The sequence below is a fragment of the Ursus arctos genome, unplaced genomic scaffold, assembly GCF_023065955.2.
Source record: "Ursus arctos isolate Adak ecotype North America unplaced genomic scaffold, UrsArc2.0 scaffold_5, whole genome shotgun sequence".
NCBI lineage: Eukaryota > Metazoa > Chordata > Mammalia > Carnivora > Ursidae > Ursus > Ursus arctos.
In genome coordinates this window covers 70,578,118-70,605,672 of record NW_026623067.1, presented here as the reverse complement: position 1 = coordinate 70,605,672, position 27,555 = coordinate 70,578,118, and the positions used below count along the sequence as shown (strand labels likewise).

General features: G+C 37.8%; 1 long non-coding RNA gene across 9 annotated transcripts in view; it reads right to left on the bottom strand.

The window, feature by feature from the left end:
* Nucleotides 1-27,555, bottom strand: part of LOC113255120 (uncharacterized) — a 132,321-nt gene that overhangs the window by 54,558 nt on the left and 50,208 nt on the right. For 5 of the 9 annotated variants that reach the window (XR_007190508.2, XR_007190507.2, XR_007190509.2 and 2 more), the window contains exons 4-5: nucleotides 24,076-24,263; nucleotides 23,749-23,919 (exon numbers count right to left, since the gene is read on the bottom strand). This is a non-coding gene — a long non-coding RNA (uncharacterized LOC113255120). Of the gene's footprint in view, nucleotides 1-23,748; nucleotides 23,920-24,075; nucleotides 24,264-25,183; nucleotides 25,323-27,555 lie in introns of all 9 variants that reach the window. The other 4 variants (XR_008957593.1, XR_007190506.2, XR_008957594.1 and 1 more) reach the window with 1 other exon arrangement.

Here is a 27,555-nt window from a genome sequence, read left to right as displayed (position 1 = left end):
TATCATCTTTGAATGATATTCAAGCATATCGTTTAAAATGTTCAAAAAATGATGAACTTTACTTAGAGATGAGTTTCAGTCTTATACTTCATCACAGATTATGAAAATCAGTAGAAAACATACAGTTGTGGAATAAACCAGTGGGGACATACAGATTTCCAATTCTGGGTTCCCTAATTTTAAGCTCTTTATATCCTGATTTATCGAATGCAAACTTTGAACTTCTCCAGTTGAAATATTTCTTAAATTCTAATATAGAAGGATTTATGTATACTCCCCATTGTTTCATTTACTTAGAAAGCAGATTGAAAGAACAATGATGCTGGATTTCAGATGTCTGGAGGAAATACTGCACGCATGACATCTGTTTTCCCTGGGGATTCGACACACATTTGCTTTAATGTACTGGTGTGTTCCTCATTACCTTAGAAGCTATATGCTAAAAACAGGAGTGTGTTTCAGTTTTCAAGGAAAAGAAAAAAATTATAAATCCCAAAGCCCTTCTCTCTGATGAACAATAAATTAGGGTTAAACTTTCAAAAAAGAAGAAATGCAAATGATCATGTTTCTAAATGGCCCAACTTTTTTTAAAGATTATGTGTAAGTCTTCCATAAGCCTTCCATACATGTCAGTTTCCCTTGTTATTGAAGAATTATCCAGAGCCAGAAAGAACATGTCTTTGAAAATCAACAGCTAAAAGAAATAAGATCTGCATCTCTAAATAGCCTGAGTCACCAATTTAAGATGTTTGAGGTATTAGTCCTCTGGAAAATGATTTGGCCTCCAGAAGCAGTGAATTGTTAAACATCTTTGGTGGATACTCTGGACTTTTGCCATAAACTGACACATAAAGATCCATGCCGAACACTGAATGCCACTATTCCACACTACACCAGCTGGCTTGTAACATCTACATCTCTGTATAATTTCCCTTAATAAAAAACATATAACACATCCAAAACACTTCCATGATTCTCATTCAGTATCTGTTCAACCAATTTGCAAATTGAGGAATATTTCCCCCTCAGATCACCTAAACTTAAAAGCTTTTATAAGGTTCCTTCAGAGTGAAGGAATACAATTCAGAATGATAGCATGAAGAATAAAATGTATTCTTGAAGTTGAAGTTCATATATCTCATGGGTAGATGAGATAAAATCTTTTTTCTCACTATGTCTGTCCTTTGCCCGAGATGACCACATCAAATGATCAGATGTTACTCGGCAGCATGAGAACTGGATGGAGCAATGAAATCAAGTGTCTCGAATCATTTCCTAAGTCCAGACAATGATAATAAACATCTCTCCAAGGGGCTAAGCCAGACCCATTAGTGAACATGAGCTGTCTCACATCAGCTGAAAAGAAAACTGTCTCCTGAAATTAAAGAGCAATTGGTATCAACATTTGCTTTCTCGTGGCACCATCTTTAGAATCTTGGATTCAGACCTTTGACTCATGCATCCTGATGCACTTAAATAAAACTAAAAAGACTTTAATATCCCCCACTCAGTGAACTGAAGTAAATAAGTGAATTGATTTAGTGAATTGCATCCATACACTTAATTAAATACATTTCACAACTTAATTTGGAGAATTAGAATTAATTTTGCATTTATTATAGTGGCTTTTCCATTAAAAATAGAGACACCAAGGAGGCCAGATTGAGTTAGGGATAAAGGTTAGAAGGTCCCACTAAAAAGACTAATAGAAAGTGACTTAAATGTCACCATCTCCCTGCCAAAATGTATAAGTGATATTTTTAGTTTGACATGAAAACTCCATCTTTGTTTGCGGTGTTCAATTCCGAACATAAATTCTACAGCTTTCAGAAAGAGAGGATATGTGTGTATTTAACAGCTAAAACACTGACAGGATTGGAAACTAAAATTTTCTGTTTATCCAAAGGTTAGATAGAGTATATTCAGCCACAATATGAATGCCAATTACCTACATGAGCCGGCCATCAACAATCTTTAGGATAGAACAGTAATTTAATGTCCGCCTTAGCTAGACACCCAGCAGAGAGAGCTGACCGAGTCTAGCTGACTGAGGCAAGTAATCATTAGCAAATATCTCTGCTTAGATGAGATTTAATAGTTTTTATGATTTATATCTCTTTTGGTTTGAACTTTTTCGAAGACTCAGAAACTACAAAAATATTAAAGTGAGAATTCTTTACTGATTAAACAAACTGATTAACAGACTGGTTGATGACTGAACATATAGATGGATAGATGAACTTTCAAAGACTTTAATTTATAATATAGTCTCTATTTAAATAAAAGACCAAAGTGCTTTACTTCCTTTTTATATCTGGTTTGAAACTGTACCCAGTAGGTTGAAGACAGCTGAGGGAGCAATTGGGGAAATTTTTCCTTAAGAGACTATAGTGACACAACAATTCATTTTCCATATATCATAGATGTTATCATGGAAGATAAAGTGAAGAGATTCCAAGAAAGAGAAAAAAGTCATGATTTAGGTATTAATTCTTCAGTGAAGAAGTTTACCCTCAGAAGACTCCATTTGTTTACATTTTTTACAAAACTATATTTCAAACATCTTGGCTGGATATATGCACTTCATCAGAACAAGTAACTAGTTCATGATTAGCTAGATTCTCCATACACCAGGATCATCTCCAGTTGTAAATTAAGTACCAGTGGAAGTCGAATCAGCAGAGTATAATTTATTAAGCTACTGCTGTGTTAATGCAACCTCCAAAGGTAGCTCATTTACTATCCGGGATTTGATTAGCCCCTAGAAGAACCTGCTTCATTTTATTCAAATAACGCTATTTCAAACCATAAATTTCAAAAGCTGACCCTCAGAGAAAAAAATACCTGTGAATTTAAGTATATTGGAAATCTGTAAAATTCTAACTCATTCATTTTCCATCCACATTGACACCTTGCTAGTTGTACAGGGAGTTATAAAATATGTAATCCTGCTATTTTTCAAAGATAGGTTAGGCAATATCATGGGGAGGCATATTTTGCTCAGGAATCCTTACACCGTTATGATACTACCCAATATGTTACGGCAATTGTAATACTTTGTAGACCAGTGGAAAATATATCTAAAAATAACTGTGCCATTTCTGAGCAAAAGCAGAAGTAATTGATGTTTCCTAGAAAAATGATCCCACCTGGCTTTGTAGAAGAGCAGCATGAGCGTTTCAGTGACAGGTAGATCCAGAACAGAGCTTTGTCCTCAATATCATTCCGATTCTCTGAAACCCCAAAGCAAGGTTCATAGAGATTCTTTAGAATGCTCCACTTGAAAGCCAGATTACACTATTTAAGTGGCCTATGGAGTTCTGTATTAAAGGCTCCCTGCTGCTCAGGCATTTTTCCCATTATAATATATTGCTGTGGATTTAACACTGTAGATGTTCTAGCATTTAACTAATATGGCTCAAAAGGTTGTCATCGGGGACGCTTCTAAATTGTATCACTGCAAATAAACCTTGCTAGAGAAGGAACTGCTTATTTAGCAAAGACATTTTATGGCATATTTGCATAAAAATACTACTTCTGTCTTTCAAATTCATCTGTAACACTGCTGCTGAGCAGAAGAGCATTAGATGTGTTACGAATACAAGCGACTTTGGCAGCAAGCTAATTTGTAAATGCATATTGCAAACTTTAAGTGCACCACAATGCCCTAACTTATACCCTGCCTAACTCAGAGATGTTTGCATAATAGAAAGAGTATAGAAAATACTTATTACTCAGCTCTTCCATTTTGCTTACGGGAAATTGATAATCAACCACTGGATGTTAGTCCCCTGTCATATGTGCCCTACAAAGCAGGTGAAAGAAGCAATTCAAGGCAAGGCAGTTTCCAGAGGAGAATGAAATACTGGCCACATGGTTAGATTGTTTGAAGAGATGTTTTTTACCCCTCTTCTGACACCAACCAACAGTGAATGTGAAAGCAGACATGACAACGAAAGGTATTTACCAAGCCTTGTCATGTCCTCTTGACCTTAGTTGAGGGCTCATGCTTGTTGGTACTGCAAAACATGAAAACAGCTTAGAGACTCAGAGAAGCCTGGGTTCAACATGTGTCTTAACGTATGTGCTATGTGCTCCTAGACAAGGTGTTCGACCTAAGACTCAATTTCTTCATATATTTTGAAATGTGTATAACAAACTGACTTTGGTGGTTAAGAGAATTTAGTAGTCTTTTCAGTTAGATAAGGCAGGTACTTTTACCTACATTCTGTAAATAGAAAAATTAAAGCTCAATGAATTTAAGAGAATCTGTAAATATACAGAATTTGTAAAAAGTCACATACATAGACAATAGCAGAGCTGGGTACAAAATCCTAGATTTTCGGCTCCTGACTTACAGGTATTTCTGTTCCAATATTCAGGAATCTCAGTTTTACTACATTTTCCTGGGTGTTCTGGCCTCACAAGTGTACACATAAGCTATTTTCATTTTTAACGCAAACAAATCTTTTATTTATTAAAAAGTGAAGAAAAAACAAAACCTCAAACAGCTAGTCAGGTTGAAACTTCGCATTTGCTATTTTGAAAGTCTGTCCATGGGTCTCTTAAACTATTCCTACTTTTCACAGATTCTTCCTTTATTTCAACTCTGAGCTCAAAAGACAGAGCAGTGTCCTCTGATATAGGGAAATATAGGACAAAGGAGGCCATTTGTAAGTATAAGTCATCTATGGATTGAATGTTGACTGGACACTTCCCTGGCTGCCATATACTTACTATAATTTTTTTTCTCTATTGAATTAATGTGATCATTTCAAAAAATTAGATTACAATATGGTCATACAAAATATATGCCTATAAATTAATTTATTTATACATTCAAAGAATATTTTAAGTTAGAACTTAACCATGTCCCTTATACAATATACCATACTATATAATTTATGCATTTATTTCCTTTATTCTCTCATATCTCACTAGAAATAAAATGCAGGAATGTGTAACTATTGTCACCACTATCCCCAATTCCTAGAAAAATTGCCTAAGACATATACATGTATTAAATATTTGTTAAATGAATGAATGCATCCCTCAATCAAATACATACCTTAAATGGGAATATGAATTCCATCTGATACCAATACAGCCATTTTTGCATTGTATCATCCTTTTTCACCTATTTAAAGTGAGTTTCTCACCTGTTTAAGGTATAATTTCCCTTCTTTTTCCTGTGTCATCAATGTATTACACTATCAAATTCTTCCCATCCACTTACAGTTATGCATTAATATCTATCAACTTGAAAAAAAAAAAAAAACCTTCACACCTTCTTCCAGCTGTATCTTCACTTGGCTGCTCCCGTTACATGAAATCTTTTTTTAAAAAGTTGCCTCTACTTCCCGAATCCACTTTTTCCCTTTCCATTATTTCTTGACACACATGCCTGAAACTATAATTGCTTTGTTAACGTTATCAGTGATCTCCATGTTGTCAAAGCCAATGGTCAGTACGGTTTTGAAACTCTTTCTTCACCTGACTCTTAGGACACCATCTCCCTTTCATTCTCCTCCTCTTCCACTGGTACATACTTATCTTTCTAAACTTGAATCACTGGTATGTCCCACGGCTGTCTTCCACACTCCTCTTCCATCCTCTGTTGACACTAGGTCATCTCATTCAATGGCTTTACATATCATCTATATGCTCATGACTCTAATTTTTATCACTATCACTATTCTCTCTCTTTAACTGCAGACTCATACAGCCAATGCCTGTTTCACATGTTCACTTGAATGCCTGAAAGACATCTTAAATTTGCATGCCCAAATGCAAACTCTTGGATCCTCACCCACCCCCAAAATCTATACCTCCCCCAGTGTTCTTCGTTTCAATAAAAGGCACCTCCATGATTTCAGTTGTTTATGCCACAAAACTTAGTGTCATCACAGGCTCCTCTTTTTCTCTCATACTCCACATTCAATCCATCAGTAAATCCCATAAGCCCTACCTTCAACATATATTCTTAGCCAACTACTTCTTAATACTTCTAACACCATAGTTGAAATCACTATCATCTGTCACCTATACTACTGCAATGGGCTTCTAAATGAGTATCTGTGTTTCTTTTTTTTTAAGATTTTATTTATTTATTTGAGAGAGACTGAGAGAGAAAGAGAGAGAGAGAGAGTGGGGAGCGGGTTAGAGGGAAACAGACAGAATCCCAAGCAGACTCTGTGCAGAGGGCAGAGCCCAACGCAGGGCTCAATCTCACAACACTGAGATCATGACCTGAACCAAAATCAAGAATCAGAAGCCTAACAAACGGAGCCATCCAGGCGCCCAAGTCTCTATGTTTCTAACCATGCCAATCCTACAGTCTCTTTTCAATACAGTAATCAACAATATTTATAAAACATAAATTAAATCACGTCAAGGGGACCTGGATGGCTCAATCAAATGTCTGCCTTCAGCTCAAGTCATGATCCCAGGGTCCTGGGATGGAGCCCCACATCAGGCTCCCTGCTCAGCCGGGAGTCTGCTTCTCCCTTTCCTTCAGCCTCTGCCCTTCCCCCAGCTCATGCTCATTCTCCCTCTCTCAAATAAATAAATAAAATCTTAAGGGAAAAAAAAAACATAAATTAGATCATGTCAAAACTTTGTTGACAACCATCCATTATCTTCTAAAATCACTCAGAATGAGACCCAAAGTCTTAACCACAGCATACAAGACCCAAATCATCTCTGACCCACCACACAAATTCTCTAATTTCATCTCCTATCATTCTCCTACAAATTATGATCCAGTTAACACTAGAACTCCTGAATAGTCCTCAAATATTAAAAGTACTACCCACATCTCACTGCAATCATATTTTCCTTTGCCTAGAAGATACTCTATCAAAGTGTTTACTTGTGTTTCTCCATCACATCCTAAATTTCTGTGCTCAAATCAGACTCTAGCTGAGAAGGTTTCATTGACCATTACATATAAAATAATGTCCTACCCCCATAACTTTATATCCTTATCCTTCCTTCATAGCATTCATCACTAAGTAACATATATTATTTGTTTATTGTCTTTTTCTCTGCTTTGGAACATGAGCCTCAGGACAGCAGAAACAGTATCTGTTGTGTGTATTGCTGTATCCCAGTCTTGGGACAGTTCCTGGTACATGGTTGATGCTTAATAAATATCTAATGAATCAGCTGAACGACTCTTTAAACTATGAAAATATAGGGTAAGGAGAAACCACTGTCTCAGAAAAAGTTATGCCAGGACCTTCCATGGCCAAATAAAGCAGAAAAACACAGGCTTAAATAAAATTAGCTTCTCTGACTAGAGGGCTTCTCGAAAGGGGAATAGGATAAAGTATAACATATGCCAAATGTATGAAATTAGGAAAACCTTTATAAGGGAGATTTCATGAGACTAACTTTCTGGGAACACACTGGACAAATGCTGCCAAATTTAAACTGTATAGAATAAAATATATTTTGCAAGAAAGTTTTATTAATGACTTGATTGTAAGCTAGTGTTTTAAGCCAGTTAGATATGGCACCAGAATTTGTACAAAATAATTTATTCAGTGAAAAATATTTCATTTAAAAAAAAGAGAGAGAGAGAGAAAGAAAAATATTTCATTTTAAGTCTGTAGGTGTGGAAAAAGATATTTTTAAGCTCCTAAAGATGAGAAATTTAGAAAGGAGTGAGCTACTATGTGAGGCAGACATAAAGTCCCTTATTTCATTTCATAGGAACTCTATAAGATACATATTGGTATCTCTACTTTTTATATGAAGGAAACAAAACCTGGGGTGTCTAAGTGACTTACTCAAAAAATTAATGGTAGAACCAGAATTTGAACCTAAGTCATTCCAGTGCCCCAAATCCCAGAATTTATTCCTCCTCCCCTACCATCTTTCCTCCCCCTTCCTTCTTTCACTTCTTTCTCATTTGTGGTGCCTCTCTAAAAGTCAAAATCAATAAAAAATCACCAGTCTCCTCCTACAAATGTTTAGTTTTTCTATTATGGGAGAAATACTCTATTCTGGAAATCAACAAATTCTGTACAGTTTCCATGAAAAATGGGTCCCATTTTGCATTATAGTGATCCATTATTTTATATGGACCACCCTGCACTTCCTATATTCTCCCCAGGCTCTTTTTATTCCACGGGAGCAAGAATTTTTTCTCTTAAAACAAAAGCTTCATTTAAAAGAAAATTAATTATTATTTAAAGGGCAGTTTAAATGCCATTTCAAATCATACCTTATTTCTTTACATCCAAGGCATTCTGCATAGAATGTAAGACTATGCTAAAATGGTCATTTTTTTCCAGTCCTTGTTTCCATCGGTTGTGTGGTAAGCAGGAAAGCAAAGACCTCATGCAGATGGGCTCAGTTACCACTTGAGACCAGTATTTTTCATTCTCATTTTAATTCTCTTTTACAACCACACAAAGAGTTATTCAAATTTGGAAGGTATGGCTGATTAAGAACTTATATAAACTCAAACAAATTGCTCAAAAGAAGAAATGAAATTAATCTCTTTTTATGCTTTTATTTTCCTCAGTTGCCTTTAAAACTGATTATGATTTTGCTATTTCAAAACCAAATAGCTCTCTGCCTTAAATACAGGTTCTCTTTCCTAAGTTGAGCTCTAAAATATTATTGCTGTATTAAATCCTGACTGTACGAGTTTGATTTAATAATACTTACCACCTAGCAAACTAAGAAATCTAAATGTCATTAGGATAAATGATGGTATGCCAACTTGGTGGATGCATTCTCTAGTAAATTTCAATTTTCGTTTCATCTTATAACATCAATTCAGATCGATGTTTCTATTAAGAATGTTAAATCCACAATTATTAAATGCATTCATTCAGTCATTCATTCATTCATCAATAATCAGAAAATGCAAATTTAAACAATAATAAATTAGATACCATTTTTATGTCAGGCAATGAAAGTGTTAACTCATGCCACTATGATAATCATTTTCCAATATGTAAGCATATCAAATCAATGCAACATACACCTTAAACTTATACAATGTAATGTGTCAATTATATCTCAATAAAGCTGGGAGGGGGGGGATGAGATACCAGGATTCAGTTCTTGTTAAGGGCCCTATTCTGGCTTACAAACAGCCAGCATCTTGCTGTGTGCTCACATGACCTCTTTGTTCTCCAGGGAAGAGCAAGACCTCCTTTATCTCTTCCTCTTCCTAAAAGGGCACTAATCCCATAATGGGGACCCCACCCTCATGACTTAATCTAACCCTAACTACCTCCAAAGGCCCCACCTCCCAACACCACCACATTTGGGGTTAGGGCTTCAACATACGGTTTGGAAGGGAAGGGAACAAAAACATTCAGGCCATAATTGGTAAAGGACAACTTTTAAATATATGTCCATAGAGACATGAACATGCATAAGCACTGTGGTACCACTTGTACTACCAAAATAGATTTAACTGTACATAAGTACTGCTTAAGAAAATAATACTGAGTGAAAAAGGAAGGTAAAAAATGATAAATGTAGTAATGTAACTGAGGTTAAACACTTCAAAAGAGAAAAGCTATAATTATTTATGGTACATATACGTATATGAGATAAAAAGGAACTAGAAAGATGCACACCAAATTCATAAAAGACAGTTCCTGTGGAGGCAGGTAGAGTAGAGTGAGACTGACAGTGGTAATTAATGGAGAACAGAGATGACAAAATTTTAACAATTGTCAGTTATGAAAATGGGTATTCCACTATTCTATGTATTTTTCTGAAATATTTAGATTTTTTAATTTTTAAAACAAATTATTAGAATCCTACATTCTAACTACACTTGGTTCAGAAGGTTGGAGTAGTTCATCTTATCTTTAACATGGTTATGATAAATGGGGTATATATTTGCAGAATAACCACAATTGTTTAACAGGACTGGTAATCATACACTGGATATTCCAATGAAATATTTCCCCAGTTCTGATGTTGATAAGACATTATATATATAGAACTTGTGCAAATGCCTATGCTAAGGCCACTAGTTGGCATTAGTAATGTATTATATGATTGAATTAATTGCAATATGGGTAAAAAGTAGTGTAATCACATCCAATACTGAGAAACCTAAGGAAAGTTTCTAGTGTTACTGGAAGACTGAAAATATTGTTATTTAAAGACAATGTAATCATGAATTCTAAACCCAAAGCAACAATGAATTTAGCCATTTGAGTTTCAAAACAAGATTGAGATCAGGAATGTTTTGCAGAAAACAGGTGCAGAATAAGGGAGGGAATAGAAAAATATGGATGCATATGGAGGAATAATGCTCCTTTCTAAAAACTCCAACTAAGCTGGTGGTAAATATTTTGGACCTATGTTTCTCTAAGCAGCATACTTGGAGGATCTACTGTCAAAAAATTTTAGAATTAGATAACTGTGGCCACTGGCATTTTATTGAGATGTGTTATATGGTGATTCATTTTTTGAGACTTGTATGTACTGAAGATATGTCCTTGCCAAAACTGTGACTCTATTGGCTTAGTCCCCATCATTTGTTACCTGCTTAATGTCTCAATTTACTGCCCTCCTCCAGTTTCTACCCTCTTTTTAACTCATTGTCCACTCTAACATCATATCTCTGACATAAAATTCTGATCATGTCAGTCCCTAATTAAGAACCTGCAAAATGAAAATGAAACCTGCAATGAGCTAATCCTATGGGCTTGGAGACATTTCCTTTAAGAATAGTTGAATAAGAAAAGCAAGATATAGGGGCGTCTGTGTGGCTCAGTCAGTTAAGTGTCTGCCTTCGGCTCAGGTCATGATCTCAAAGTCCTGGGATTGAGTCCCACATTGGGCTCCCTGCTCAGCGGGGAGTCTGCCTCTCCCTCTCCATTTGCCTCTCCCCCAGCTCATGCTCTCTCTCTCTCAAGTAAATAAATAAAATCTTTAAAAAAAAAAAAAAAGCAAGATATAGAAAAATATGCAAAGTATCCTTTTGTAAAGCAAACAATGACCAAAAAAGCTATGTGTAGAAACTGGATACATGTATCACATACTGTATACTTGAATATGGTTATATAACCATGGAGAAAACAAGGGTTACAAAATAAGTGTTAACATGAGTTGGGGAGGAAAAGATGTGGACAGGGGAGTGGGGGAGATGGAGAGGAGAGAGGAATAGGAGGACCAAGTTGAAAAACGAAAAGGAAAAAAACAGTATGTATATGATCACCTTTATATATATTGACATATACTATGTGTATAATAATTTTTAAAGACTTTTTTAATTTTAGAGAGAGTGAGAGAACAAACGGGGGGAGGGACAGAGGAAGAGAATCTCAAGCAGACTCCCCACTGAGCGCAGAGCCCAATGCAGGGCTCAATCCCACAACCCATGAAATCATGACCTAAGCCGAAACCAAGAGTTGGTCACTCAGTCGACTGGGCCACCAAGGCACCTACATGTGTGTAATATTTTTAAATAAACACTTAAAAGGCAAAACAATAATTATACTTCCCATTATCTGTAGGAAGGAGTTGAAACTCTGGCATAAAACAGTCTTTCCAATCCCCAAATTCAAATGTCACAGTCACACTAGCCTCTGTCCCAGCTGCACCTCTTCTTTACCATTCGCACACCACACCATCTGAATTTTCCCTGTCTTACAAACCGTCATCTATCTGGAGTGCCCTTTCCTCCCTTCTCCCTAGGGAAACCCTATCTTCATTCAGGATCCAGTTCAAATGTTCCTTGTGGGGCGCCTGGGTGGCACAGCGGTTAAGTGCCTGCCTTCGGCTCAGGGCGTGATCCCGGCGTTATGGGATCGAGCCCCACATCAGGCTCCTCCGCTATGAGCCTGCTTCTTCCTCTCCCACTCCCCCTGCTTGTGTTCCCTCTCTCGCTGGCTGTCTCTATCTCTGTCGAATAAATAAATTAAAAAAAAAAAAATGTTCCTTGTGACGCCTTCCTTAAATTCAGATACTCCATTTTCTGTGCTCCCTTAGGTCTTTGTAGATCCTTCTATCGTGATGCTAAATTGTATTATGATTACTTTTGGACATATTTCAGCATATAATTCTCTCACTAGATGGTTAATTACACAAGTAAAAAAACCACATGTTTAGTTTTTGCACATCCAGCACCTAGGATAATACCAGCATTTAGGAAATGGTAGGCAATTTTTGTTGAATTAATTGATTGATTTCTGTGTGATTTTATGTCTTTAAAATGATATGCAACATTGTTTGCTTTCTGTATGCCAAGTTGAAGCATTTAAATCCCTGTAAGTAAATCAGTTTTATTCTGGTTAATGGCTATGGTTTACATACATCTCATACTTGCCTGTGTAACAGGGTGTTAGGGAGGGATCCCCTCTATCTAAGCTTTGGGGAGGCCACCCCAAATGAAGACCAAAACAATAGGTGGCGATTCTTCCACATTCCAAGCTAGACCTCCTATACAAGACTCGACAGGGGGTGGCCTACAACCCCTTGGTGACTTACATCTACGTCAAGGGTTTCAAAGAGCTGAAAATGAGGAAACTAGAAGGGACAAAAGATTTCTCTGGAGAAAGTTGTTGGAGGCTGTAGCAATTTTCCATCTCCCTCACCTATGAGAGAGGATTTGAGAGCACTTCTCGGAGAGGTAGATGTTTATTCCTTAAAGTTCAGAGGGCAGAGAAGACGAGTATTTGGTCCACTCTTGAGAAATGTCAGACAAAAGACTACTTGGAGCTGTCTGCTTGGTGGCAGAGCAAGGAGATACAGCTGTACTCAAAGCCAGCTGTATTCGTTACAACAGGGCAGAGTTTCATGTTTCTGTGGACCAAACATGGGCCCTTTAGGTGGGAGCTGGCTAAAGGGTTCTTTTGAAAGGATTTTTTCTAGGGATGAGACCCCCTTCTCACAGAGAAGCTGTGGGATCCTAACTGATGCCAAAGTTGAGAAGCAGTTAAAGCATTCAAGCAGAGGAGAGGTGATTGCATGATGCTTGCGGGAGAACCTCAGGCACTCAAACCTCTGAGTGCCCCCCGCCCAACAACAAGCCAACGCAGAATGCTAGCATACCTGCCCCATGCCTCTCCACTCCCCCCACACCCCACCAAGGAAAGGCGAATCTTCAGTGCTGGTAGTTAGGGGATGCCAGGACATTTCCTCATCTGCAGCACGCCCAAGATGGGGAAGCTTTCAACTTTACATGAAATTAGAGGTTTGCTTTCCTGAAATGGGATTGTTATTGTGAGTGTACGTAACTAGACTACTTCTTTTATCATACAAAAGTGAATGCAAAAGCTATGGAACTCACCTAAAATTTCAACCAGAGGTTGGAAGAAGAGCTAATCCTAGGAAGGTTTGAACTTAACATGTATGTTGTGATTGTTCAAACAAAGTTGTTGTGCGTGCTATCTTACCCAACAGGAATGGAATGAAAAATACGTATTAATCTGTATCAATTTATTGCCACTACAGAGGGAAAGAAACCTCAAGTGCATGTTTAACTCAGAGAGAAATATTGGGTCATTGTTATTCTAAAGACCGATGTTAGGGTAAATTGTCAAACATATATAAAATATTCTCTTAATGTCATGATTGAAACTCACAATGAAATCACTGCAGCAATTCCAACACAAAAAATCTTATCTTCATAAAGAATTTCAGTCATACAATAAGATACTCTCCTAGTCCAACGGAATAATTAAGACAACACTTTTGGAGAAAAAAAAATTTTCTGCCATACTAATTTACTGCATGTCAGGTATGATAGCAGGTACTGGAGAAACAGAGCTGAAGAAGACCACGTCCTTGTTACTGAGCAGTTCACAGCCAAGAAGAAAGGCAAACAAACACAAAGACAAAAAACACCAGCCCCACCAGCCACGGGGCTAGTAAAGGCCTTGGTCAGATCACATCTGGACTGTTAGAGCACCACCTAACCGCGCTTCCTGCCTCTAGATCATGCCCTCATGCCCATTACGTTGATTTCTAAAATAAATATAACATGATCATGGCACACACCAAAATGCTCTACTAGTTTCTAGTAAATTGCAACGTTACATTGAAGTAACTTAATATGGGACATTCTTTATGATCTGCCTCCTAACTACTTCTTCATTCTCCTTTTTAAATACTCCTCTTTTGTCAACCTTACACGCCAGTGCCCCAAACTATATCACGTTGTTTCACATCTCTAAGCCCTTGACCATGCTGTCCTTTCTCCCTAGAATCCCTTCGCCATCTCATTTGCCTGCATAACTTCAGCTCATTCTTTGAAACCTTGCTAAGACATTCTCTTCTGTGAGGTTCTTCATGTCCACCTCTTTTTTCTGAACTAATCACATCCTTATTCATATCACTTTCATTTCTTAGCCATACTTCTATAATGACACATATGGTATTGACCAAAAAATATTTACTCAGAAGCTCATCTCTACCTCTAAACTATTAAGCACCTGGTGTAGTGACTAGAAATTGTAGCCCATGTAGGGTGCCTGGGTGGCTCAGTTGTTAAGTGTCTGCCCTCAGCTCAGGTCATGATCCCAGCTTTCTGGGATTGAGCCCTGAATCGGGCTCCCTGCTCAGCGGGAAGCCTGCTTCTCCCTCTCCCCTGCTTGTGTTCCCTCTCTCGCTGCCTCTCTCTGTCAAATAAATAAATAAAATCTTGAAAGAAAGAAAGAAAGAAAGAAAGAAAGAAAGAAAGAAAGAAAGAAAGAAAGAAAGAAAGAAAGAAAAGAAACTGTAGCCAATGAGCAAATGAAATACCTAAACCAAGGTGAATTTGTTTCAGTTGTAAGATAATATTTACTGACCATGATGGGGGGCCATTTATTGGGACTCAAATGGTAAGTTGCTAAAAAGGCTGTAATAATTGATTCTGAAGAAAATACAGATGAAGCAGATTGGAGAGTTGGCTGATTCGCCTCTGAGAATCAGGCCCAGCATTTATGAGGTAGAAACTGAGGAGTCCTGAGAGGTTCAGAGGGTTCAAGTCCTACAAGGACTTGGGTATTGGAAGAAACAATTAACTAATGCTACTGAGAAATCAGACAAGAAATCCCTGCAGCCTGGCATGATGTTCATTTGAACTTTGTTCATACTTTAGATTCCATTTGTTTTTTCATGTGGTTTCCATGCTCCTCTATCTTTCCCTAAAGGCATACTCATTTTTAAAGAACCTGTAATAAAAAGATCAGATAAACAATAACAATGACTGCTTTCTACTTATTGGAAATTCACACAATTTATACAAATGTATAAATGTCAGGAAGAATTATTAACCAAACACCACCCCACCTAGTTACTTGGTATCTTTCTTTTCTCACTTGATTATTTTTTTTAAAGAACAAAGACTAAAGACTTGGCACTTTCTCCATAACTTTCATTATTCCTGAATATAACTGAATGGGAAATATTTCAATTAATTTTTCCATAGCACCACAACCACACCTTCATTTTTAACATCCATCATTGCAATTAATGGTTCCCCATCTCCACCACTACCGCTATTATTAAATTGAATCTTCTTAGGATCTGCTTATCTCAGAGATCAATTTTAAGTTGGCTTATATACAGGCTCCTTAGTTTTTACAGTTCACATACACCACACGAAATATAGTACATCTGGATATAGGTTGTGCTCTTGGCTTTACATCTCCCAAGAAACAAACGACTCAACAACCCATTATTAACTAACTGAGAGACTGAAGTCCAACTGTGTAATTTCTGACCATTCACTCATTTAACAAAATCTTAGTGAGCTTCTACTGAGAGTAAGCACTAAAATACACACTGTAAATATTAATATACAAAGAACACATATTACCTTCAGGGAGCTCCAGTGAATTCACAGACAATGACAAATACCTGAGGTAGGGGTTATGTTGGAAGAGGCTAGAGAAATGAGAGGGTGCTCCAGGGATGACTCCCAGGAGGCATCCTAGAAGACCTCAAACTTAAGTAAGTTTTGAAGGATGAGGAAGAGTTAGGCCAAAGCCCCATAATGGGGAAGGGAATTCCAAGTGGCAGGAACCACAGATGCTAGAGCCTGAAAACATGACCCTCGTGGTGTTTTTAAAAAACTTCAGGCTTCTGAAGTAGCAGGAGGCTGGAATGTGCATGAAGGTGTAGAGAGAGATGAAGGTGGACTAGGAGACAGGCCCTGAGGGTCAACAGCCTCTTACGCCATGTTTAGATTTTACCCTGAAGATGATGGGAAGTCAATTCAGAAATTTTGCCAGGTGAGTAGCTGGATCAGGCTAGGTTTTTTAAAAAGTCATTCTGGCCCACGTGTAAAGGACACAGGAGAAGCAGCTAAGAGGTTATCATAGAAGCTCAGGTGAGATAGGGAATTCTGAGAGATGAGCCTGTTTGGGAGGGAAGGCATTGGGGCCACTTCGGGGCAAGCTGAGACAACCGCTAGAAAATCAAGTATACCATGCTTCTTGGTTTCTGTAGTTATATAGTTTATCCTGCTACCCAGCCCTAATTTCAGTCTAAACTACATGCCGCCCTCACTGCAAGTAGTAAACCTGCCAGTGCACTGTAAGGCTGCTGCTAACTCGAGACTTCCCGTTTTGTAGTTTTATAGTAATATACCTGGCTGATGGAATTTGCACTGTGCTTGAAATATCCACACTGCAAAATCTGCTTTTGGAATTTCAATCACTTTTGATTTAGCCTTGAATCACAGCAGAAAAACTACGTCCTAGTTGTCTTGCTTCCTGGGAAGTTTGGTAAGAGGAAAAACAAAAAAACAAAAAACCCCCGCGTCATGGAAATCTTCCCCTAGGGCTATGTTTATTGGTCGGCGCTCTGCAGGGCACAAGAAGGTAAGGGCAGGAGGGGTAGAAACAAATCTTCTCTTCTGCGCATACCCAGATGTGAAGGAATGCAGTCCCTAGTGTTTTGGGTCGGACTGCCCACATACAGAAAATTAATAGGCAGCTACACAGCTTTGAAAATTGTATCATAAAGTCCTTCGCCATGATTTCTTATGGGAAAATTATTTTTGATAAACGCACTTTTGGATTGCTCATGTTTCTCCGATAATAATTCCATCACATATGTCAAGGAGTTACTATATATGTGTCTGGAAATGAGGAAAAAAAGATCTAAGCCAGAGATATTCTATTATAATTTAAAAAGAAAAAGTAATGGACATTCTTTTTATTCCATACTCTCTAACTTTTTGCGTGTGAAAAAAGTATTGTCTCTAACTCCATCTTAAGGGTGAATGACCAAAATAAATCAATTTGATGTGAATGCCAAACAGTCTAAATAATGGGTTCTAATAACTAAACAAGCATGTTGGGTCTTTATTTAATGATTAAAAGCCAAACTGTCACAACATTTTCTTATGTGAATGGATGCAAAAAGTTTAGCAGTTCAGACACTTTGTAAATTCCGATTTCCAAATTAATTTTGGAAAGTTTTAAGTATGATCAACTCTAAAACTTGTGATTCCCTCCTCAAAAGGAAACACTCCATTAACCCCTGATTTAACAGGCAAATTTAAAATGATAAGATTTTATAAGTCTAAGATTCTACTCAGAATATTAAGGATTAAACTAATGAAACTATAGTAACCACTAGTTCCTTAAAAGTTTACTTTAAATTTCTAAACATATATTACACAAAAATTAAGGAATATTTATGATGACTTCAAATAGTATACTAGGGAAATGTTAAGTATTACTTTCTGTTCATAAAACTCCAAAATGTAAATGCATTTTATATCTTCATAAAATCACCTTATATAAAAGGCCAATATGAAGCAACGCAAGAAATCAGCACATTTTCTACCCCTTGATAGTAGTGACTGGAAATAGAATTCTTGGGAAAAAAAATTAAATAACATAAAACAAGCTTCTTAGTTAGCAACTTTGGAGTTTCCTGGTCTGTTATGTGGTTGGACTATTGCTGGCTTGTCTGAGTTGGGTTGACCACCCATCTAGCACTCAATCCACATGCCCAGTCTTGTGGGTATCTTTCTGTTCTCATGTTTTTAAAGTCATGTTTGGTTTTTCACTGACCTCCTGTTATGGTGACCTTTAAAGCAAAAACATTACTACTCCCCCCATGGGCTATGTGTGATGTTGTAAATGTGAATTAAGTATTGGGCAGATGGGAAAGAAAAAAAAAAAAGTCTAAGAATCCATGTAGGAGGCCAAACAAATTGGGGGGAAATGCAAAAATCCAAATTGCAAACTTCTGAGAATTTCCCAGGAGCTTCATACCATTTCCACATTTTGAAAAGAATGTAGTAGGAAGTTTTACAAAACAGAGACTGATAGAAATAAAGAGATGAAACAGGGAAATGCAATTCATCTGTTGAAAACAAACAAACAAACAAAAAAGACAGTGTTTTTAAAAGTATATTTTATGTATAGTTACAACAGAGCCTAAATGTATGATATATTCCGATTGGTGTTATATGGCTTCTTAGGGCAACTAGGGTTTGGTCCCTGCTTACAACTGACGTATGGAATCCTAAAGCCAGGAAGGGGCTAGGGAATGGTCTCTTCCCAGAGAGGCTTTTGGGAGGAGAATCAAGTGGGATTTCTGATCTACCACCACCACGTATTCTTCTGTCCAAGTGGTGCTGCTCTTAACTCTTCACAGGTGCCATCCTTTGAACCAAGTGTTTCAGGGTGTTGAAGGAAAAGTCTGTAATTACTAATCTAGCCTGGAACTCCAACAGATAAATTTACTGCAGGTAATAGAGTACCAGATTTGAGAATACAATCCCTTTCTCCTAACTGCTTCTCCAGGTTTTGTTTCTCTACTTCATGGTACTCAAATGAATTCAGCCAACAAATAAGAAGAGATCGTCACTACATAGTATAGTTAGGCAATTGCCTAACTTTCCTCTTAGATATTCTATTCTTTTTGTCGGCTTAGACTTTTAATTGTTTTATTTTGAAACTCTGAGCCAGATTTGTTTTTTTTTAATTTATTTTGAGACTTGTAGCTGACATGACTAGTAACCTACTCAATATACATTTATACTTTATTCCTTACTAACAAAACCAGTTTAGTTGGGGGTTACAACGGTGATCACTCAAAAGCTCTATTTACCAGCCTCTGTTACAGGTGGGTTCTGCCTATGATGAAGTTCTGCCAATAAAAGGTAAGCAGAAGTTACTGGGTGGGGCTGACTGGGCTAGCACACACCTCTGTCCTTTCCCTTTCCATATTCTTTCTGCCTAACATGGTCACGGTTGTGCAGAACATCGTCTGTCACAACAGTGGAGCAGAAAGAGTCCTAAGCAGCTACATGCAAAAGAATGAAAGTTGACCACTATCTCACACCATACACAAAAATAAACTCCAAATGGATGAAAGACCTTGATGTGAGACAGGAATCCATCAAAATTCTAGAGGAGAACATAGGCAGCAACCTCTACGACATCGGCCAGAGCAACCTTTTTCATGATACATCCCCAAAGGCAAGAGAAACAAAAGATAAAATGAATTTATGGGACTTCATCAAGATTAAAAGTTTCTGCACAGCCAAGGAAACAGTCAGAAAAACTAAGAGGCAGCCCACGGAATGGGAGAAGATATTTGCAAATGACACTACAGATAAAGGAGTGGTATCCAAGATCTACAAAGAACTTCTCAAACTCAATACACGAGAAACAAATAAACAAATCAAAAAATGGGCAGAAGATATGAACAGACACTTTTCCAATGAAGACATACAAATGGCTAACAGACACATGAAAAAATGTTCAAAATCATTAGCCATCAAGGAAATTCAAATCAAAACCACACTGAGATACCACCTTACGCCAGTTAGAATGGCAAAAATAGACAAGGCAAGAAACAACAATTGTTGGAGAGGATGTGGAGAAAGGGGATCCCTCCTACATTGTTGGTGGGAATGCAAGTTGGTACAGCCACTCTGGAAAACAGTGTGGAGGTCCCTTAAAAAGTTAAAAATTGAGCTACCCTATGATCCAGCCATTGCACTACTGGGTGTTTACCCCAAAGATACAGACGTAGTAAAGAGAAGGGCCATATGCACCCCCAATGTTCATAGCAGCATTGTCCACAATAGCTAAATCGTGGAAGGAGCCGAGATGCCCTTCAACAGATGACTGGATTAAGAAGTTGTGGTCCATATATACAATGGAATATTACTCAGCTATCAGAAAGAACGAGTTCTCAACATTTGCTACAACATGGACGGCACTGGAGGAGATAATGCTAAGTGAAATAAGTCAAGCAGAGAAAGACAACTATCATATGATTTCTCTCATCTATGGAACATAAGAACTAGGATGATCGGTAGGGGAAGAAAGGGATAAAGAAAGGGGGGTAATCAGAAGGGGGAATGAAACATGAGAGACTATGGACTATGAGAAACAAACTGAGGGCCTCAGAGGGGAGGGGGATGGGGGAATGGGATAGGCCGGTGATGGGTAGTAAGGAGGGCACGTATTGCATGGTGCACTGGGTGTTATACACAACTAATGAATCATCAAGCCTTACATCAGAGACCGGGGATGTACTGTATGGTGACTAACATAATATAATAAAAAATCATTAAAAAAAAAAAAAAGAAAAGAAAGAGTCCTAAGGCATGTGAGACACGTAGAACTAACAACACACTAGCCCTAGACCCTTAGGCATTCCTCTCAGTTGGTTATTGTTTGTTTTTGTTTTTGTTTTTTTTAAAAGATTTTATTTACTTATTCGACAGAGATAGAGACAGCCAGCGAGAGAGGGAACACAGGCAGGGGGAGTGGGAGAGAAAGAAGCAGGCTCATAGCGGAGGAGCCTGATGTGGGGCTCGATCCCGTAATGCCGGGATCACGCCCTGAGCCGAAAGCAGACGCTTAACCACTGTGCCACCCAGGCGCCCCTCAGTTGGTTATTGTCAATCATAGTCCTACCTATGGTACAAAAATTACAATTCTACACCTTGGACAAAAATGGGTAAAAATTCTTTAATTTCTCCCACAGCTTAAAAGTAGCATAATAACAGCACCCCAAATGTGTGAAGTTTTTTCAATAGAAATTTATCATTTGTTGGTAATGACATAGTTTGAATCTTCTACTCTCATTTTTAAAAAGAATCGTAAATTCTGAATATGATAGGGCCACAATATTTGCTTGATATGCGGAAAAACACCTTCGTGGGAAATTGCTGTGAAAACAAATCTCTGTGCGGTAAACTGATTTTAATCAGATTCCACGAAGGAAAAGACCTGTACTCGTCCAATATTCTGATTTATAAACTGTGTCTAAAAAGAAACGCAGTTTTATTCTTTTCCCGAAGATAATATCTATTTATTAATAGCAAACATTGTAAGGGTCTGTTCCCTTATCTTAATTAAATATATAAATCACAGAGCATCAGACCCCTGAAGAAGTTTTTTATATATTTAAACTTTTTTCCAGTTTTATTGAGAAATAATTGATCTATATCACTGTATAAGTCTAAGATTTGATTTCCATGTATTATGAAATAATTGTCACAATAGGTTCAGCTAACATCCATCATGTCATATAAATACAATAAAAAGAAAAAAAAAATGTCCTTGTGGTGAGAACTCTTAGGATTTACTCTGTTAACAGAATTGCTGTATATCTTACAGCAGTGATAGCTATAGTCACCATGTTGTACGTTACATGCCTCGTGCTTATTTATATCTTATAAGCGGAGTTTGTACCTTCTGACCACCTTCTTTCAATTTCCCCCCCTCCCCCCCCCAACAACCACCACAAATCTGATCTCTTTTTCTATGAGTTCGGTGGTTTTTTATCTTTCTTTTTTAGATTCAACATATGAGTGAGATCATAAGGTATTTGTCTCTCTCTGTCTGACTTCTTTCACTTATCGTAATACCTTTAAGGTCCATCCATGTTATAGATCGCAAATGATAGGATTTCCTCTTTTTATGACCTAATAATATTCCATTTACATATATGATATATGTGTGTGTGTGTGTGTGTGTGTGTGTGTAATAATAATCTGAAGAAATTTCAATGATACATTATCCCATCTTTTCTTTTTCAATGGGAAAGAGAAAAACAAAGAAAGGCAAGAGGAACTAAAGTGATATTTAACTATTCACTATTCACTGGATTCTTTCTCAAATAAAAGAACTTTATTAAGTAGTAGAAGAAGAAAGTACTTCTACTTGCTTAGCGTTCTCCTTCTTTACCTTTTATCTTGACCTCCCCTCGCCAGTGAGGATGGCCTTTCTTCCCCCACATAACTCCTCCCTTCCTTTAACCTGGCTAACTGCAACTCAGCCTTTCAGACCTAGGCATGGTTTCACCCAGAAAGCTGTCCCTGACTCCCCCCCACCACCACCACCATGTTCAGCTCCTGGCCAGGTGAGGAGCTTCTGCTTTCTGCTGGCTGCACACTGTGCATACCACCATCACCTCACTTACCTCAGATCCTAGTAATCTGGGTATGTCTTTCCTTTCCCAAAAGACAGGGAACTCCTGAAGAGTGAGGGCCAAATCTGTCTGCTCCAGCATGCAGCATGGAATCTGACAGAATAAACTTTTCCTACTACTTTCCTTTTAGAAAAAGTACACCAGTGAAGCCTAGTGCAAGGAGGACAAATGCTCAACCAGTGAAATCTTACTCAGCTCTTTCATGCTTTTGAAACCCTCTCTCCTATCGACTGCCATCCTACAGCCAAACAGATGTCCAAAAGTTCAAAAGGTCACAAAAGGTCACAAAGAGGTTTGGTAATGGTGGAAAAGTTATAAACAACCCATTTTAATGTATGGTAGGACAATACAAAGTACACGGTGTTGTCTTTTGGGGGGCATAAGAATTTAATTATAAGGAGCAAATAGGGGCAGTTAAATAAACAGAACACCCTCGATAAAATCACTTGTGAAAGTGTCTGGTTACTCAGGTTTGGTTTCCAAGCATACTATGAAAGATACGGCTTTTTAAATTAATAGGTTAATCTAGGCTTAAGAAAGGAAGATACAATGGAAAAAGCACTGATGCAAAATGCAGCAGGAAATCATCTCTTGGAGGAAGCATATTTCCTAGAACAGAGATAAGGGAAACTAGAATGTTCCAAATGATATTCGTAAGATAACATATTAAATTTGTTATTTACCACATCAACTATAATTTAGTTGAAGAGATTTCTAAATGAGAGTTTGCTGGTAATTTCCCCCACCTCTTTCTTAATGATGCTCTTTTTCCATTCATCATATTTTAAATGATTCTATAAATAGTTTTTTTTTATGTTAAAAAATAGTTTTCTCTTTAAAACAGAGTATTAAAAGGGGGTCTTATATAAAATATCCTACAGAGTGAAATATTAGGAAATAATATAACCAAATAATTGATATAGTCATTTTAATTGCTACCTTGTTATCTGTGACCTAGTTTGCTTAGTGGTTTTTATGGAGCCTGATTCTCTGATTTACTGGAGAATGTTACATTCAGAATGGATGTTAAGAATATTTTGATCTCTCTTTCAGTTCTATTGGATTGACACTATTTCTGTAAAAACAAATCAGGCCAGTAAAACTCACTTTTAGTATTTTTACTAGACAGCAAGTTTTTATTAAATTGGATTTAATAAAGAGGAAAAGCAATTTTTTCTATAATTATTATTCCCTATAGAGTATGTATACGAAGGCAGACAAGAGAGAAAATTATCTTATCATAGTCCCTTGGAAGAGTATTGCAAACAATCAAACAAAATTAACCTAAACTCCATTTTTTTCTTTACAAACTAAAAGCAAGCCTACCAACATTTACAGCTAGGATTAGGCTGCAGGTCTTACCTTCGTTTTCTACTCCTTATAGCCGATCTTTAGTCTGCAAATTCTTCTTGAAAACACTCATCTCTCTGAGTCATCCCATGTAACCAAAACGCAAAATGGCATTCATTTGTGATTTGTCCATTCCTGATGCAACCAGTCCATTCCCAGCAGGTGGAAAGGCCTAGATGAAAACTGTATAGAATTGTGAAATCACTGCAGGTAATTAGGCTTTCTCATGAACTGCAGTGAGAATAATAATAAACAATTAATGACAGGTGAAGAGAGAAAAGACAAAGAACAGAGCATTGTGAGACACGCACGGAGGCACACGCACACATACGTAGGCACCTGTGGCATGGCAATGATGCAAAGATTCTCAACAGTGTCCTAGATCAGCCCCCTCATTTGACGGTTATCACTTAGATGAGACTGCTTGTCTCTCCAGGAAGGATGAACACTCAGTCTGAGGTATGGACCCATTCCTCAATATTTTGTTTCTTTGTGCCAGGATGTCTGTGTGAGCACCATGCTTGAACCTTTACATGAGATTATAAGGATAAAGCAAGAAATTAAGCCAGATCATCAGAGGCTTATACCAAATATAACCAAAGACCATCATAAAAAACAAGCTGTATAAATGGTGACATTGTTTTCATCACTTCTAGTAACTGGTTTGTGAGATGAATGGCTGTTCTAGTTTCTTTCTTCAGCTTGGCTGCTAGGAAATCAGTCATCATCGTCATTAAATTCACATCTAGTCTCACTGTGTTTTCTTTCTTATCCTGGTCTTCCCTTTGGCTATGTAATATCTTTTTCAATGGATTTAAGTCATTTTTACTTACTTCATTGTATTTCCTTTGTGAATCATTTGATTCTTCAGTAAAAGACCAGAAAGGAAAGAATGAGAGGGAGGCAAGGAGCAAGGGAGTAGTAAGTGTGTGTTCTGGACTATGGGGTTCAGTCAGGCCCAGGCTGGAATTCCACTACTTCCCAGCTTTTTGATTTTGGGCAAGTCACCTAATTTAGAATTTAGTTAACTGCTCTGACCTCAAATTCATCTAAAACAGGGGGATATTACTACTTACCTCCATGGAGAAAATACAGTAGGAGATCAGTATCTAAGTCACTGTGTATGCGTGTGTATTATAGATGAAACTGTGCATATAGATATAGTTCATATATACAGTGAAGTATATATGTGTGTATTTATACACACACACACACACACACATACATACAACCTCTTCTCTCACTCCCCCTGCCCCAGCACAAACACACACACAAAGTTAATTATGATCTACAGACTATATTGGAAGCAAGCCTAGGAAATAAGCCATTTTATTAAAGCATAATTTGGATAATCCCTGTATTAAAAAGAAACCCAAAAGAAACTCCTCTCTTTGGGTCCCCCACCTGCCTGTCTGCTACAACAATCATCGCCACGGTCACCACTGACCTATTGCAGACAGTTAATCAAGAGCAGAGAGAGCAGCTTTCACAGTACAAGTAGGTACTTGTTCTCAACTTTTTAAAGTTCATAATTCAGTCTTACTGTCATTTCTTTCCTCTTGCCGGTACTTTTATGAAAGGTAAAGCTGAACAGAAAGAAAACCAGAGTCATTAACTGTTTGAAAGTTTAATGTGCTACCAAACCAGAATTAGATGTGATAATGAAGTTTCCACTGCTGAAAGCAGACTTTGCTAACTGATGTATGTAGTGAGAAGGTGGCCACATAACCAATGAAAATAAAAAATATGCTCATTTTTTTATAATTCTCATTCATTTTGCTTGTTTGTTTAAACTGGCCAAACACCAAATTAGACTTCAGTTAAGATACTTTTTTTTTTTTAAGATTTTATTTATTTATTTGACAGAGATAGAGACAGCCAGCGAGAGAGGGAACACAAGCAGGGGGAGTGGGAGAGGAAGAGCAGGCTCCCAGCAGAGGAGCCCAATGTGGGGCTAGATCCCATAATGCCGGGACCACGCCCTGAGCCGAAGGCAGGCGCTTAACCGCTGTGCCACCTAGGCGCCCCCAGTTAAGATACTTTTTAAAAGTAGACTTAGTAAAGTTCTACTTGTTTCTTTTTGAAAATATATGCTCTACATTTATAGGATAAGATGTTGATCAAGGGGCGCCTGGGTGGCACAGCGGTTAAGCGTCTGCCCTCGGCTCAGGGCGTGATCCCGGCATTATGGGATCGAGCCCCACATCAGGCTCCTCTGCTAGGAGCCTGCTTCTTCCTCTCCCACTCCCCCTGCTTGTGTTCCCTCTCTCGCTGGCTGTCTCTATCTCTGTCAAATAAATAAATAAAATCTTTAAAAAAAAAAAAAGATGTTGATCAAGTAACCTTATATCTAGAGACATGGAGAACATGTAGATGGATCAAGATTTATGGTTTAAAAAAAAAAAAAAGATTTATGGTTTAACTTGCTCAACTTTATTCAAATAGCCATCTAATTGGGGCGCCTGGGTGGCACAGCGGTTGGGCGTCTGCCTTCGGCTCAGGGCGTGATCCCGGCGTTACGGGATTGAGCCCCACATCAGGCTCCTCCGCTAGGAGCCTGCTTCTTCCTCTCCCACTCCCCCTGCTTGTGTTCCCTCTCTCGCTGGCTGTCTCTATCTCTGTCAAATAAATAAAATCTTTAAAAAAAAAAAAAAAATAGCCATCTAATTAATTGGTCAGAAGAGCCATTAACATCACCAGAATCCAGGGGCAAAGAACGCTTTGCCCTATGAATGCCACTCCCCAGCCTGGCATTCCAGGTACATCTAAATAGGATTCTGATTTACTTTTCTAATTACTTCAATTTCTGTTTTCTGTGCTCAGCGTTGTCAAAATGGATCATTAGTTGTCCCTCAGATACAACACATTTCTTTTCTACCTATTTGTCTTTGCACATACTATTCTCTCTTCCTAAACTCCTCAGCCACTGCCTGTACTTGTGTCCCCTCCTCCGGGTGCAGACGCCCCCAGTACCCTGTGTGCTGCTTCCACTCACGCATCTCTCGCACATCACCATCTGCTGAAATTAGACCCACTTAAAGTTCACTTACGCTGCCCTTGTCTCAAGAAATTATTCCTTCCTGCCCACCCCCAGCTGACCCAATCTCTTTCTCCTATTCATTCAGAATCAATTTGCTTTAACTCTTGTATGTCACTTTTCACGGGTGTTGGCACATAGGAGCTCATTTACCATATGATGAGAGAATCAATGAATTATAGGTTATATTGCACTTTCATGTACCCCTAACCTTCTACTCCTCTTTAGCTTATAAGCTTCTTAATGGCAAAGATGGAGTTGGTGGGAGGAGGGTGCTTATTAATCTTTATAACCTTTAAATTATCTAATAGGTTCATTGACCATAATGAACACTTGATAAATATTTCTTGAATTGCATGATTAAACTGGGTCGACTGGGCTGGGCTTGGTTAGAAGTGCCTCGGGATCACCCCTTGATTTATCAGGAGCAGCGCTAGTGATGCAAGAGGTAATTTTCTTTGCTGAATCATAACTGAGTTTATAACACACTAAGATTTGGAAGGTACCATTTTTCAAATTAAATATAAAAACAATAACCTTTCTGTTTGTAACATTTTAAGTTCTCCTGGCTCCTTTCAGGCATGGGGGCATTTCTGTAAGGTGTTGACCTAAATTTCTTCTGACCTAATTTCCTTGTTGCAAAAGGAATTCGGTGCAGCCAGCCCCCACTGCGGAAAGGTTTTGTTCTATATCACTGTCACATTTCAATGACAAATGGGATGAACTTTGTTAGCCCTTTTGAGATTTCAGAATAGCTCAGGATATTCCCCTCTAAAATCTAA